The sequence below is a fragment of the Polypterus senegalus genome, chromosome 12 (genome assembly GCF_016835505.1).
Source record: "Polypterus senegalus isolate Bchr_013 chromosome 12, ASM1683550v1, whole genome shotgun sequence".
NCBI lineage: Eukaryota > Metazoa > Chordata > Cladistia > Polypteriformes > Polypteridae > Polypterus > Polypterus senegalus.
Window position 1 is genome coordinate 47,401,654 of NC_053165.1, and position 14,448 is coordinate 47,416,101.

Here is a 14,448-nt window from a genome sequence, read left to right on the forward strand (position 1 = left end):
CAATCACAATGACAGGAGGGGGCGAGGCAAATTATAATTGGGGACTGGGAAATGGCTCCTGCTTCGATGATGTGGAAAACCCGTCGTGGGCGGGAGTTATATCACAATTAGCAACCAAATGGGAGAGCGTGTTGGATTCGCCTTCATCGTGTATTGTATACTTGTAACGTCTAAGCAATAATCCCATTTTCGGTTGACACATCGCAAATGCTCAATGACGGCCTCGACTGGGCAGTATTAAACCTGGTTTTGACTGTTGCGCCAACCCGGCGATCCACGGTGATAACTTTGATGTTGATCGAGCTTCTTTTCGTCCCCCTCTTCCCACCCCCGAGCCAGTGCCATGCCATGCCTTTGACTTTCTATTTATTTTCACACCTGCACACCTTCACCGCCAAAGGACAAGCCGCCTTCGGTGTTTGATAGACGTGTAAATTATGCCAATCCTAATCCGCCAAGGGGCGGATGTGTCGGGTCCCGAACCCGCCTCTCTGACTGCCCGTGCTAGCACGCCCGGGAGAACCCGCGCATTGGTTGTGTGTCAGGATTGCTGGGTCCCGCGGTCTGTGCCGGTTAGGAGGGGGGGATGGGCTGCATTGCGAATCTTGGAGGAGCTTCACAGAGAATCAGAGTCTGTAACTCCACATAGACCAGTACGTCTTCCCCTATAAACATCGGTTATAAATCATATTAACACCATTATAAATGGACATAAACATCGCTGGCTCAAGCTAAAGTGGCGTCTGGATGCTTTTTCCACAGTAGGACTGTAAAGAAAACTTTTTCATGCCTCCCGCTTTGAGGGAAATTTCATAAAAGGGGGAGTCCAACTGCACGGGACGCGAAGGGTTCGCTCTTCCCCTTATTGTGTTCAGGAAACACCGTGGCGGCTGAGAAAGGCCTACACTCTGCGACCAACTTTGAAGGTTTTGTTTGCATTTGGGCAAGGAAGAGTACAGTCTGAAAAAATGGAATTAAACGGGTAATTGGGACAAGAGTGCAGAACAGGTGAGTTGCTACAAAATATGAATTGTATTACTTATGTTTTAAAGATATAGATTCACTGGGAGAGGGGGAGGGGAGCGATAATAACAACAACCATCCCCGTCAAAAATCGCCAAAATGTATCTATATTGGAAGTGTCGGATATTTTGTTAGCTTTTTGGAATTATCTGTAAGTTATGAGTTTGATAAGAAGGAATGGCACTGTAAGCAGCCTCATATTTGTTTAATTCCCTCTCCAGTGTATTATGAACTATGTAAAACTAGTTTTTATCAGTTAAAAATTAAAATCCGTTTTACCTTAAAAAAAGTGGGATTCTAGTATGTCATAAAGTGTCATGCACATGCTGTTCTGTTCTAATGGGTCCAAAAACCCCAACTCTTATGTCATCGTAGCTTGCACTATAGCATATTCAATAATAACTGGTATAACTTTTAATTTTACGATCATTTGGACTTTATGTGGCCCCCACGGTTTCCCCCTTTCTCTGTACACTTAATTAATACCAAACCGTGCCTCACCCAATATGTGTTGTTAAGAGCTTTGCATCAAAAAGATTATCAGTTCTACAGTCTGGGGACATAATGGGGAAAAGAGCAATTATACAAAAGTAAAGAATTCGCAGAAGCCGACGAAGAAACTTAAAAAAAAAAAAAAAAACGGGGAGGGGGTTTAGTTTTGAGCTGTGATGGAATCGTTGTGTTCGTGCACATTAAAAGCTTGCATGTAACACACACACACACAAAAAGAGGAATAGCACAAAAGGTAACACCAGGGAGACTGGGTGGCATTTGTCGGAGCTCCTGTTTCCTTTTTTAGCCTCCATTTTTATTTCAACAACAAGTGAGATGGGGGGTGCTGTGTGGAGGTGGAGGTGGAGGTCAGGCCTGTGGCAGCACTGCAGAGCCAACTGGATCTAGACGTGTCTCCACAATTCTAAATTTTATAGGGCACGTTTCACAAAACCTGGCCGCCTCTTACAACGTGGAATCAGTTTCTTACCTGCTGTAGGAATTCCTCAAATTACATGTGCCAAACAGATTCCGTGTGCGTTAGTTGCATTATTGGTTATTGTAGCATTAATGTTTCTCATTTGTGAGTGTTTTAGGTCTAGACCATTTTATGATTATAATATACATGTTTGCTCAGTAGGTTGTTTGAACGATCGTTTATGTAACGTCAGCCATGTATACTGCCTTTAAATACAGATCTGTTTTTTCCCCCCAGTAATTCTCCTCAATCTGTCAAAAGCCCTCCCAGAATATTGCAATTCAATGTGATCATTTGTTGGAAATCGCTTGATTCGCCTTTTGCTTTCTCTGCTCCTTAACCGCAGGATGTAAACAAATGCATAGGAGTCGAGTGCGGCGACGTTTACTCTCAATAAAGGATAGGAAAGGAGTTTCGAACCACCCCAGCCCCCAGACCCACCCATTTGAAAACCTCTTATTGTAAACGTGTACAGCATTTTATTACAAGAAGTAACTGATGATGGTGGGGGCTGGGCAGTCGAAGAGATGAAGAGGAAGTTTATTTTATTTCTCATCTGCGGCTCTGATTGGGGTGGGGGATGGGGATGGTATGGGCGGCCATGTAAATTGTATGCATTGTATGCCTCTCCACACTTCCGCTGAGCCATTATTGCATTTGCGTCTTTGGGCAGAGCTTTTACATTTATCATTACTGAGGCTGTATTTTGCCCCAAAATTAACAAGTAAACCAAGACAGACCAGCCATTCGTAATCAAGGTAACGGTCATATGCTAATTAGCCTGCATTGGAGAGGGGCAGGCGGGTCCTTTTTCCTTTCCTATTAACCTTAAGCATCTAGTAAAAAAAAAAATCAAACAATTAAAAAAAAAAAAACGAAGACATGAGCGGTTCACAAAAAAACATGTTCATACGGGAGAATAACTCCTCTAAAACGACCGATACATTTCGCCTCATCCCTGTAGCACTTTTTTTGTGGGGTTGATGTTTATGTATCTTTTGGCAAGGTGCATTTCCACAGCTTCACTGAATATAAGTTTTGGTATCTTAAAGACCCCCATTTATGCCATTACATAACCATTTTTGTAATGTTAGATTGTAAATTCTATATGTTTGATCCTCAGTCCTGCTGGTGTTCTTATTAGTGGAACCCCTTCTTGCTTGTGCTAATTTGTTTTAAACAGAATAATGCAGTAATTTAGGCTGCTAATTAAATTGCATTTCAAATAGTTTTTTCTTGTCCAGTGTGTGTAATTTGAGTAATTCATGTACACCTTTATTCCTGCAGCTTGTTTCTTTCTTTAAATTATCCCTTCCAAGGCAGTTTACAATCCAGTACTTTTGCACCTCTGCTTTTTATAACTTGAATAAAATAAATGCTGGACATAAGTTTCTTTGATGTCTGTAATATTACATTATCTGGCAGTAAGGTATATTGCAACAGAATTGAGAGCTTTGTTACACTGAACGTCTTTAGTAAACACAATGCCTCTTTTTATAGGCATTATCAGAATATGGTGCTTGAAATTGGAGACTGACCTACTAATCTGAGCAAGCTGCAGACCTATGATGAGTCTCGGTCTCCATTATTGCCTCTTATCTCTTACATTTTGAAAGAGTTGCATTTAGAATGTAATGCATCTCATTTCTAGTGTTGTACATTTGGTAAGGAATACCATTTCAGCCAAATCTCTGCTTGTATGGAATGTACACCCCCTCCCCCATCCCTTTGGATATGACTGTCTTGGAAGAGGGCTGTTTGTGAAAGTTAACAAAAAAATAGAAAAAACCATACAAGGAGTTCAGGCTTGACTGTTTAAAAGACAAGCACAAAAAGAGAAACAGCTTATGGGTAATCTGCATTGTAGATCTAGATTTTTCACAGTTTACATATATAAGCTTTTGGAATATGCACAGCTTGTTTATGAATATATCAGAATCATGCATGCAGCAGTAGTTTGTTTCAGTTACTGCAAAATCTGTATCAGTATTAGATTTTACATAATGATAACAATTTGGTTCAGATTTGAATGATCAGTGGTAAATATCCAGGAAATCTGAAAAAGATTTTAAGCAGATATATTGTACACTGTAGGAGCTCTGGAGAAGTGCAGCTAAATACAATGTCAGTCCTCATTTCTTGTATTTGTCCTCATGTTTAAATGTCGTGGCAGAAATTTATTTTTGGAGATGTATGTAATGCATGGTGTTACTACTACAGTGATGAAATAGCTATCTGAACAGTGAATATTTGAGTCTTAGAATTACATCTCTTTAAGATGGATGATGTTTTAAGCAGCAGATCTGCCTTTTAATCCAAAGGTTCTAGCATACTTCACATAATATGGTAAATTACCTTGCTACTGAAATGTAATTTGACAACAAAATATTATGAGTATGTTATTTTATTATTGAAAAGGGCTATTGCCTACATAATCCGTTGTTAGTCTGCCAGGTATTTATAGTATTTGCAGTTTTATGAAATAATTTTATTACTCTGCATAATGTATGCTTTCATCTGAGGATTTTCCCTTTATATAACTAGGTCTTCAGCCTGCATTATTTTATTAATGTTAGATTCCAAAGTATTGATCAAATGATTTTCAATAGTTTTCTTTTCAAAGTAGTGTTTTCTTTTTCAAAGTAGTAGTCTGTAGTTAAGATTTTGATTAATATTCGTTGATTATTGTTGTGCTTTTGAGCAAATGGGATATTGCTTGCTGTTCTTGTAATACGCAGAGGCTGTTTTAAATCTAGTTGTATTAAGAGCAGTACTATAATTGCATTAGGTTGTAATAAGCATGGGGGACTTAGAATTAGAACAACAAGGTGATACTTTATTAGTATTGCTACCTTCTAGCTCTGCTTAGTGCTGGGTTCAAATACTATATGGAGTCTATGTGTTCTCCTGATGTCGGTATGAGTTTCCTCCTATTTCTTAAAAATGTTCATTTTAGATTAATTGGCTGTCTTGATGTGCCGTGTAATAGACTGGTACTCACTTTAGAACTGGCTATTATGATAAGTCAGTGCCATAAACCCTTCTCCATGAATAATGTATTAAAATAAGTGGGTTTGGAAAATAAATGAATAATATGCATAGTTATAAAAAATATTTCTATTGGCTGAGACTTAAATGACCAATGTTACTTTTTTCATAGGCAAATTGTCATTTTCTTAAAATTTCATAATCCTAATCTTAGCAGTAAAGGTGTGTTTTCAAATTTTGAGTTTTTTGGTTTCTTAAAGGTTGGAGTAACCAGTTCTGTGCATTTCTTACAAGTAATTTATTCTTACTGTGTTTCGTGCTTGTTGACACCATGTTCCTATATTTCAAAGTGGCGCCCATAGTGTGATATACAGGGAACGTCCGGTTTTTTTCCCTGTATCTGAGTGTTGCTGATGAGGGTGTAAATGTTTATTTGTAGTATTACGTCTGCATAGGTAAGACCTTTACATCTGTTCTGTTGGAAAGATTTGTGTGAATACCACAGAATTTGTGTTGATTTGTAATATTTTTCGTGAAGTATTACTTTATTGATAGGATGTAGGAAGTTGCATATACATTTAATTTGCTTTTTAACTGCAGGAAATATGCATTCTCCATTGACTTATTTAGTAAGTTTGTAGATTTCAGAATTTGCTTTTAGGAGCTCTATTTCAAATTAAATTAATTCATTTCAGTTTACATAGTCACTTATTATTTTTGGATAGTGTTCTAAATCTATATAGTGTGCTTTCAGACTGGGCGATAGTGAGGAAATGTGCACAGTTTTACCAGTTGAGTTTTTGGTTGTAATTTAGGGTTGTTACCTGCTGTGTCTGGAGCTTTAAAAGTAGTAATATATGTTGCAACTATTTTTGTTAGTTTAAGAATACTTTTAAATATTTAAAGACTTTCATTTTAATCTCCTTCTAGTTTGCTTTGGGCAAAGAAAGAGGAAAAATATTTGGTATGCAGTTTCTGTGGCTGTTTATGGCATTAGCTGCTTGCAGTCTGCATAATCTAGCCTCTTGTTCAGGAGAATTGCATAGATGACTGGCTTAACTAAACAAACAGTCAAGCCTGAAAATGGCTTCGTAGTCTTATTTCCTGCTGTAGTTTGCTTTATGGTATAGAGGAAATGTAAGATACTCTAATGATTTCATACTTGTTTTTGATAGTGTTCAATTTGTAGATTCTTTGTACTAATAATTCTTAATTATTTGTTTTATTGTTAGCAAAATGTACATTTTATTTGCTGTTTTTTCTACAAATTAAACCATTTTGCCTTACTTGGAAATTATTAATAGTAAAATATGTCGGAAATATATGTAAGCATGCTGTTCTATTTATTTTGTGAACTTTGCTTATATTGTAAATTAACATTTAGTAAGGAAAAAGATGCACATACTGTAGTTTAAAAAATATCAGCCGCAAGAATCTTTGGACCTGAAATGTTTTGTAAAGAGATTCATTTGAATCTAAGGAGCTGTAAGTTGGCACATTTCCATTAGAATGCAGAACAGTGTGGATTTTAGCTTGGCTTAAACAGAGACAGTAATGATGGAGCAATGGTTCATTTTAAAACGTCATCTAGCACCCACTTTTCAGCACACACATAATATATGTATATCTAATAAATTGATTTTATAATATTTATATTGTTATAATAAAGTGATATATACTGAAAATCCAGTTTCTTTTCCACAAAGAATTGCATTTTAGAGGTGTTTTGCCTCATAGAGAGTTAGCATTATCTCGAACTATGGCATTTGGCTTCTTCACTATTTTACCCTCACAGAAACTGCCCCTGTCTTCCAATGAGATGTCTTTTTTCTTTTGGCCAAATATGTTTAGTAACATGACTTTAAGTATTCTTGGGAAACCTTACACAAAATTGTTACCTATTTCCATGACTTCATAATGTTGGGGATGTAGTTTTCTTTTCCGTGGCTACATTGACGTGGATTTAGAGGCTTCTTAAGATTGCCATCTCCTACTAGGGATTTCGGAGTGTTTAGTAAAATTTCAGATTCATGGACATGTTTATACACATTGCTTTGCACACACTGCCCTTTAATAAAACCACAGCAACTGAAGAAAAAGTTTGTATTTTAAATTATGATGTGTAAGGATCATGAGTCCTACAATGTGTGATTCCTCACCTTCAGTGTTATCCTACCTTATACAGTCCTGGGCCATAGGCCAGTTGAAATATTACTTTGGTTAGGTTAGGAGAACGTGCATTGCTGCACCCACCACACAATAAACCAACTCGGGATCCCAGATTAGGACCCGAGTGTAGCCATGCAATGGGTGACACCCTATAAAATTTACCCATTTTAATTATTTAATTGACTTTCCATGTTTGTTATTATCAAAGTATAAATGGATCATTTAATTAAAATAGTATCATTTTAGGTTGTAATTTTTGTTAAAGATTTAATACTCTACTCAAAAATAGCATGCTCATTGTAAGAAATGTCCTGCTCTGCAGTGATCCCAGATACATGAGGAAATTTGTTTTGAATGATTTCTGTTTTCTTCAGAAACATAATGTAACCCTGAATTGGATTTAATGAGTCTGACAATATTTATCTAAAGAGAGTTTGGGGTATATGGTCCCAGTTTTAATGGATTGTTGCATCGAATCTTGAAGTGAATGTAATTAATGTATTGAATCACTGATTTGTCAAAGAGGGTACACTGCATCCAAGTTGTCTATGATATGTGTTTATTTACTTTTGTGTAGAGCTCCTATTCTTATTCAAGAGTTCTTTTACATTGATTGGCTGCGAAATTGTTCCTTATCTTAGCCTGCATGTGTGTTGTAATATGTGTCTTGGAATCAGTGGGAAAATTGAAGCAATCTTGTAATTAGTTAAGCACTGCAATTCACTTAAAGTGAGAGCTCCAGCCACAGAGAAGTGATAAGATTTTAGCAGCTGCAGTACTTTAATCTCATATGCTTTCCATGTGAAACTTGCTATGAGTTGTTTCAAGAGAGACAACTGACACTGCCTTTAGGCAATAACATGATCTTCCCTTGCCCTCAAAGCAAATTCTTTCCTGCAATTCTCATACTTTTTTAAAAATTGAAGTTTTCTGGTGGTCTTATTCTAACAAGTTAGAATATGAGAAAGGAGCTGTGCTGTTGATTGTTGCATTTTACTGTGATAGTTACATCTGTGTGAATAATCATGCTTTGTTATAGACCTGTCATGAGTATTACATAATTGCTTGATCTTATACTCTACACATGTTTTTTAACTGGTGCACCATGGAAAAAACAGTGTAATGCGCCTGGGTCTTTCCCTGAGAGAGACGCGCTTCACAGGTGGTCGAAACCTGTCTGAGAAGGATAGGACTACCTGGAGAAGCCAACATAAAAGCAGCTTTGTAATCACCTTAGCTTTGATTGTACTCAGACTCGTCTAACCCCTCTGTATTGTCTTTCGCTTCAGTGTTCCAGCCCAGAAGCACGCTGCTGTTTCACTGTTGCTCCCCACTCTTCAGTTGTTCACTCTGTGCTGTTTGTACATACTGTGCTGCTCCTCATCCTTGCCCGTGCCACAGCTGCTCCGTGTGACTCCTGTGCTGCGTCACCAATACCAAGCAAAAGTGCACAAGCACCTTCCATACTCGAACCCGTCTCTTGCATTCCTTTTGCCATTTTTTCTTCTTCCTCTCAATCAGATGTTTCATTTGTATAATGCCCTGTGCCTTCTGAAAGCACAGTGCTCAGTACAGTGTCCAGCCACACCACACTTTGCATTTCCAGCCTGATCATTATAGTATTGTATTGTTTAGTAATGTGGGGGGGAGTGGGAACCCATCAAAATGTACCCGGACCAAAGCATTGCTCGAGGCATTTGCCTCATGGTTGGCCATGGATGCATCAAAACAGGCTTCATTAATTGCAGAAATTAACAGTTAAACTTTATCTGGCCTAATGTATAATGTTACAAATCAATAAATTGATATTGGCAATTAAACACTGCTTAAATGTAAGGTTTTAATAAATTTAGATCATTAATTGCACTACAGCTTTCTTTGCTGTTAAAACATACATTTACTATATTTATAGAGGTTTTTTTCCCAGTGTATCAGCTAGACATTCATAATTCCTAAGGTGTTATTATAAATATGGATTACCATTTAAATTATGTAGTACTTGTTTCTTACCAAAATGTATGCACTATGACATTCAACAACAAATGATAACTACAATACATATTTTTAAAAAGCTGCAGAAGTATGAAGTGTTTAAGTTGTTTATGAAGAAGATCCAAGACTAACATGCTTAACAGGAAGGAGTATTAGGGTGTTGTACAGTGTTTGCCATTATGGATGTAGCGAGAAGTCGAGTAAAATGACAATATTTTATTGGCTAACTAAAAAGATTACAATGTGCAAGCTTTCGAGGCAGCTCAGGAAACTTCATCTGTGGGGTGTTATGCCGACTCCAGTCATGTGGTTTGACATCCCAAGCAGCTCAGTCTGGCTAGTCTGCACCTCACTCCGGCAAAGTCAAATAGGTTTGATATTGTCTTAAGTTGAAGGGGTGAGCTCACCCTGAAATACAATACAAGCAAAACATCTGTAGGTAAACAGGGGATGTATGTGTTTTGCACTGCACAAACAGAAGAGAGGAATGTCTTGATGTGAACAAAGAATGAGTATAAAGTATATATACCCCAATCATATACAACCAGGTAAATTCCATGGAGATATATATATCTAGGACTTTACTGGGATTGTTATCTTCATGCATACCTGTGTTCCTAGGGCACTAATGTTCATGCATAAAAGCCTTGTGGTCTGGAACCTGAAAGGTATACAAGTGTTCTGTGGCCAACCACATATAGTTTATCAGGATCAGGCTAAACAAAGGTATTAAATAAAATAAAATAACACTTGTACCATATTTATTTATTTTTTGATTTGTCTTCTTTTTAAAAAATATTTTGTGGCTTCACTATAAGCTTGATTTCATCATTTTAACTTAAGGAGAGACAGTTTGGTAACGGCACGTTGCTGCACCCACCACACAATGCACCACCTCAGGATCCCAAATTAGAACCCGAGCGCAGCCATGCAATGGGTGACACCACAGCACTGCACTACTTCAAATGGAATCGATAAGTGTGAGGTTTTTTTTTACAGTGGTTGAAATGCCAATCCTGCCACCAACCTCTGAGTTTTTCCTGCAAGTTGGATGACCTACTTGTAGGGCTAGGTGCAGGTTAACATCATACTCAAAACGGAACAATTGCAGGTTAAGGGCCTTGCTCAAGGGCCCAGTGGAGTGGAATCACTTATGGCATTTACAGGATTCGAACTGGCAACCTTCGATTGCTGGTGTAGATCTCTAGCCTCAGATCCACCACTCTACTCTGCCTTTTTTTTGAGTTGTGTTGGTAAAATTATTCTTTTTTTAAATCAAGTAAAAATCCTTGCCTTCTGTCTGAGGTTTAGTAAATTTGAAAGTGTGGAAAGGCCTGCATTTCAAATTATTCGTTTTCATCATGCATAGCTGTAAGAATAGAAAAACGTACAAAAAATGCTTCTATAGTGAACTCACATGTCAGAGCACACTTCTTTCAGTGCCTTTGCAAATGTCATTTTTCATGTTACTGTGGAAGATATGAGTTTTATGTAGAGTTAAACTTCGTTAATGCCCTACCTCTAGAAAGAGGCACACTGCACAAAAAGGTAGTGCTTTCATTGGGATGGAGGCACATAAATATAACAATGCTGTACTGCTCATTTTTTTTATCATCCTATAAGTCTTTAAAGCAGCAAACATAATTTTAGCCATATTTCCACAGCTTAAACCACTATTAATAAACATTTACAATTACTTCAAAGTTTAGTGGCTTAACACTAAACACTTACCAGAGCCAACGAAAAAAACTTGTAATTCCACCCCACCTTAAATCCCTTCGCACCTCCCCGTCAGCGTCTTTTGTTCTTTTGTCTTTAAATGTGTCGATAAGCAGCAAGCAGCCTGCTATGCCACCCAACCAACCCCCATCCCCCTGCCCCCTCCCCACCTCGAAACGGGTAAGAACTTCTCCTAGGTCTTGCCTTGACTGATTATCTGAGAGTGAGCTACCCAGAATTGTAAGAGGAAATAATTTGATGTATGTTTTGTGTCTACAACAATCTATGTAAACATTTTGTTAAAACAGAAATGTTTTTCATGTTTTAGTAATAAATAACAAAATGTAGACATGAACTGTATAATATTTGAAGGCTGATGGCCTTGTATCAAATAAACACTTTCACAAAAGGTGCAAGTATGATACGACAGCTTCCGTGGTGCTGTGGTTAGAACTGTTGACTTATAATCTGGAGGTCGTGAGTTCGAGACCAGCTTCTGGGCAAATTTACCATTTAGACTAGTGAGCTATTCTTATTGTTAATATTATACAATTAAAACATACATTTGATTTGTGTCTGTAACAGCCAGTGTAAATTTATGATACTGCAAAACCTCCCTCACCCTAACCCCCTTGCCCCAGATCTGATGTGGTTACTTTTTATCTAAAACTGGGAATAACTGTAGATGTGAGTGGTGTTTTGAGACAATGGAACTGAAAATTCTCTGATCTGGAGGGATAAAAGCTGACACACAAATGCTGATGAATCTGCCGCCTTCGTATCTCACCATCACTTGATTTGTTTTTTTTTTATTCAGTTTTATTGAGTGTACCTGCTCACGCTGAATTAGTATGCGCCTTATGGTCCATGATGTCAAAGCCACACTGACAAAAAACAGAGACATAGGTATATATGATATTTGGAATAACTAATTTTATGACATGTATAGTACATTTCGGAAAACATTGTGGCACTGATGCAACATTATTCATATTATTCGTATTCATTTGCATAACATTTTGCTCTTGTAATCAGTGAACGCATTGTGTTTTTTTTTTTTCCAGTCTTGCCAGTGTCCACTTTTCGGTGCATAGGGTTGTTCTAAATGTAGAAAGGACGGCCCTTGGTTGTATGTGAACTGTTAACATTTGAATCTGATGATTGCCTATAGTGCGGAACTGACCTCTCTGTACTTTTCTTTCCTCTGCATGTCCTAGAGTACAAAAGAAACAACCCCATACACCCAAAAGTGGACACTGGCAAGATAGAAAAAAAAAACAACGCGATCACTGATTGCAAGTGCAAGATATTATGTGAATGAATACAAATAATATGAGTAATGTTGCATCGGTGCCACAATGTTTTCCGAAATGTGCTATACATGTCATAAAATGAGATATTCCATATATACCCATGTCTGTTTTTTTAGCGCAGCTTTGACATCATGGACCATAAGGCACATATTAATTCAGCTTGAGCAGGGACACTCAATAAAACTGAATAATAAAAAAAAAAATCAAGTGATGGTGAGATACAAAGAAGGCAGATTCACCAGCATTTGTGTGTCAGCTTTTATCTCTCCAGATCAGAGAATTTCCAGTTCCATTGTCTCAAAACACCCCTCACATCTACAGTTATTCCCAGTTTTAGATAAAAAGTAACTGCGTCAGATCTGGGGTGGAGGGGGTTGGTATGGTGTATCGTGATCGTGACTGAGAGAGTAAAAGTGAAAAAAAAAATGCTATTTTTTACAAGTACTATACATTTACAGCGGCTGCTACAGACACAAATCAAATTTATGTTCTTATTGTATAATATTAACAATAAGAGCAGTTCACCAGTCTAAATGGTAAATTTGCCTGGGAGCTGGTTTCGAACTCATGACCTCCAGATCATAAGTTGGCAGTTCTAACACAGCACAACAGAAGATGTCGTATCATACTTGCACCTTTTGTGAAATTGTTTGATATTTCGTCATCAGCTTTCATACATTATACATTTCATGTCTACATTTTGTTATTTATTACTTAAACATGAAAAATGTTTGTTTTAATGATGTGTTTACATAGATTGTTGTAAACTCTATCTATCTATCTAAACACAAAACACACATCAAATTATTTCCCCTTACAATTCTGGGTAGCTCACTCCCAGATAATCAATCAAGGCAGTAACAGGGAGAACTTCTTGCCTGTTCTGAGGGCGGTAGGGGGATGGTATAGCAGGCTGCTTGCTGCTTATCAACACATTTAGAAGACAAAAGACGCTGACGGAAAGGTGCGAAGGGATTTAAGGTGGGAAGGAATTACAAGTTTTTTTGTTGGCTCTGGTAATTCTAGTGTTAAACTTGTTCAGTAATGAATTCGTTGTACTGAAGATGTCTTGCGTTAAGCATGTTTGCAATAAGCCAATTGTGGAAAAACTGTTTTCGGGATTAACACTTTCTGTAGACACAAGCGTAAACAAGGGAATTGTCAGTTATTCTGATGAGGCTTGATGACTATGCATTACTGATGGCTGTTTCATTGAGTTTTGTGAACTTCAGTGCTTTTTCTCCTCCTTTGTTATATACTTTAAGTCTGCCATCATTGTGCCTGTTCCAATGAAGTCTGTAATACACAGCTGTAATGACTAGAGACCTGCTCTCAACCACAGTATAATGAAATGCTTTGAGAAGCTAGTCCCGAGGCACATCAAATCTTCACTTTCACCCACCTTTAACCAGCACCGATTTGCCTACAGAGCCAACAGGTCAGCAAAAGATGACGTTAATACAGATTGCTTTTTTGACACTTGGCATTGGAGCACCACTGTGCTGCGTTTGGAGTCACCTTCTTTATTCCTTATATGCCCACAAATGTACACCAATACATAGCACAAATAGAATAATCAAGTTTCCAGATGACACCACTATGGTAGGACTGATACATAGCCATGGTAAGTTTGCCTATAGGGATGTGGTTAGCAAGCTGTCTGACTGGTGCTTCATTAAAAACTTGCCACTCAACACCTCCAAAACAAAAGAGCTGATTATCAGCTTCAGGAAGCAGGGCTAGGAACTTGCTCCTCAATTCTTCAAAGGAGACGTAATGGAGAGAGTGCCTAGCTTTTAAATTCCTTGACACACATCTCCCAGGACCTCACATGGTCTGTTAACATTGCTTCTCTAGTGAAGAAGGCACAAAACTGGCTCTGCTTGGATGCCAAGGAAGGTTAACCTGTCCAAGCAGCTGTTTGTGTCCTCCGATCACTGCTCTGGGGAAAGCATGCTTAAATGTGGCACTCCTGGTATGGTATGCTGGCAAATAAGCAAGGTGATCAGAGAGTCATCCAATCAGCACAAAAATTTACCAACATGCAGTTACCTTTACTGGAAGATGTATATAGAACTTAAAAGTTTATGAGAGACCAAAAAAAAAATCATTAGTGACCCATGCCACCACCTTTTCACTCTGCTAACTTCTGGAAGGTGTTATAGTTCTATTAAGGCGCACGCTTCCAGACTACGGAAAAGCTTCTACCTAAGCACCATCAGAGAACTACATTTTGTTAATTAACTGTTTACTGCTTCTAATTGCTTTTGATCT

At 37.8% G+C, this 14,448-nt stretch overlaps 1 protein-coding gene across 4 annotated transcripts in view; it reads left to right on the top strand.

The window, feature by feature from the left end:
• The first annotated feature begins 208 nt into the window (after nt 1–208).
• Nucleotides 209–14,448, top strand: part of setd5 (SET domain containing 5) — a 99,917-nt gene continuing 85,677 nt past the window's right edge. For all 4 annotated transcript variants that reach the window (XM_039771092.1, XM_039771094.1, XM_039771095.1 and 1 more), the window contains exon 1: nt 209–1,008. The gene's annotated coding sequence lies outside the window, so the exon portion shown is untranslated. The remainder of the gene's footprint in view (nt 1,009–14,448) is intronic.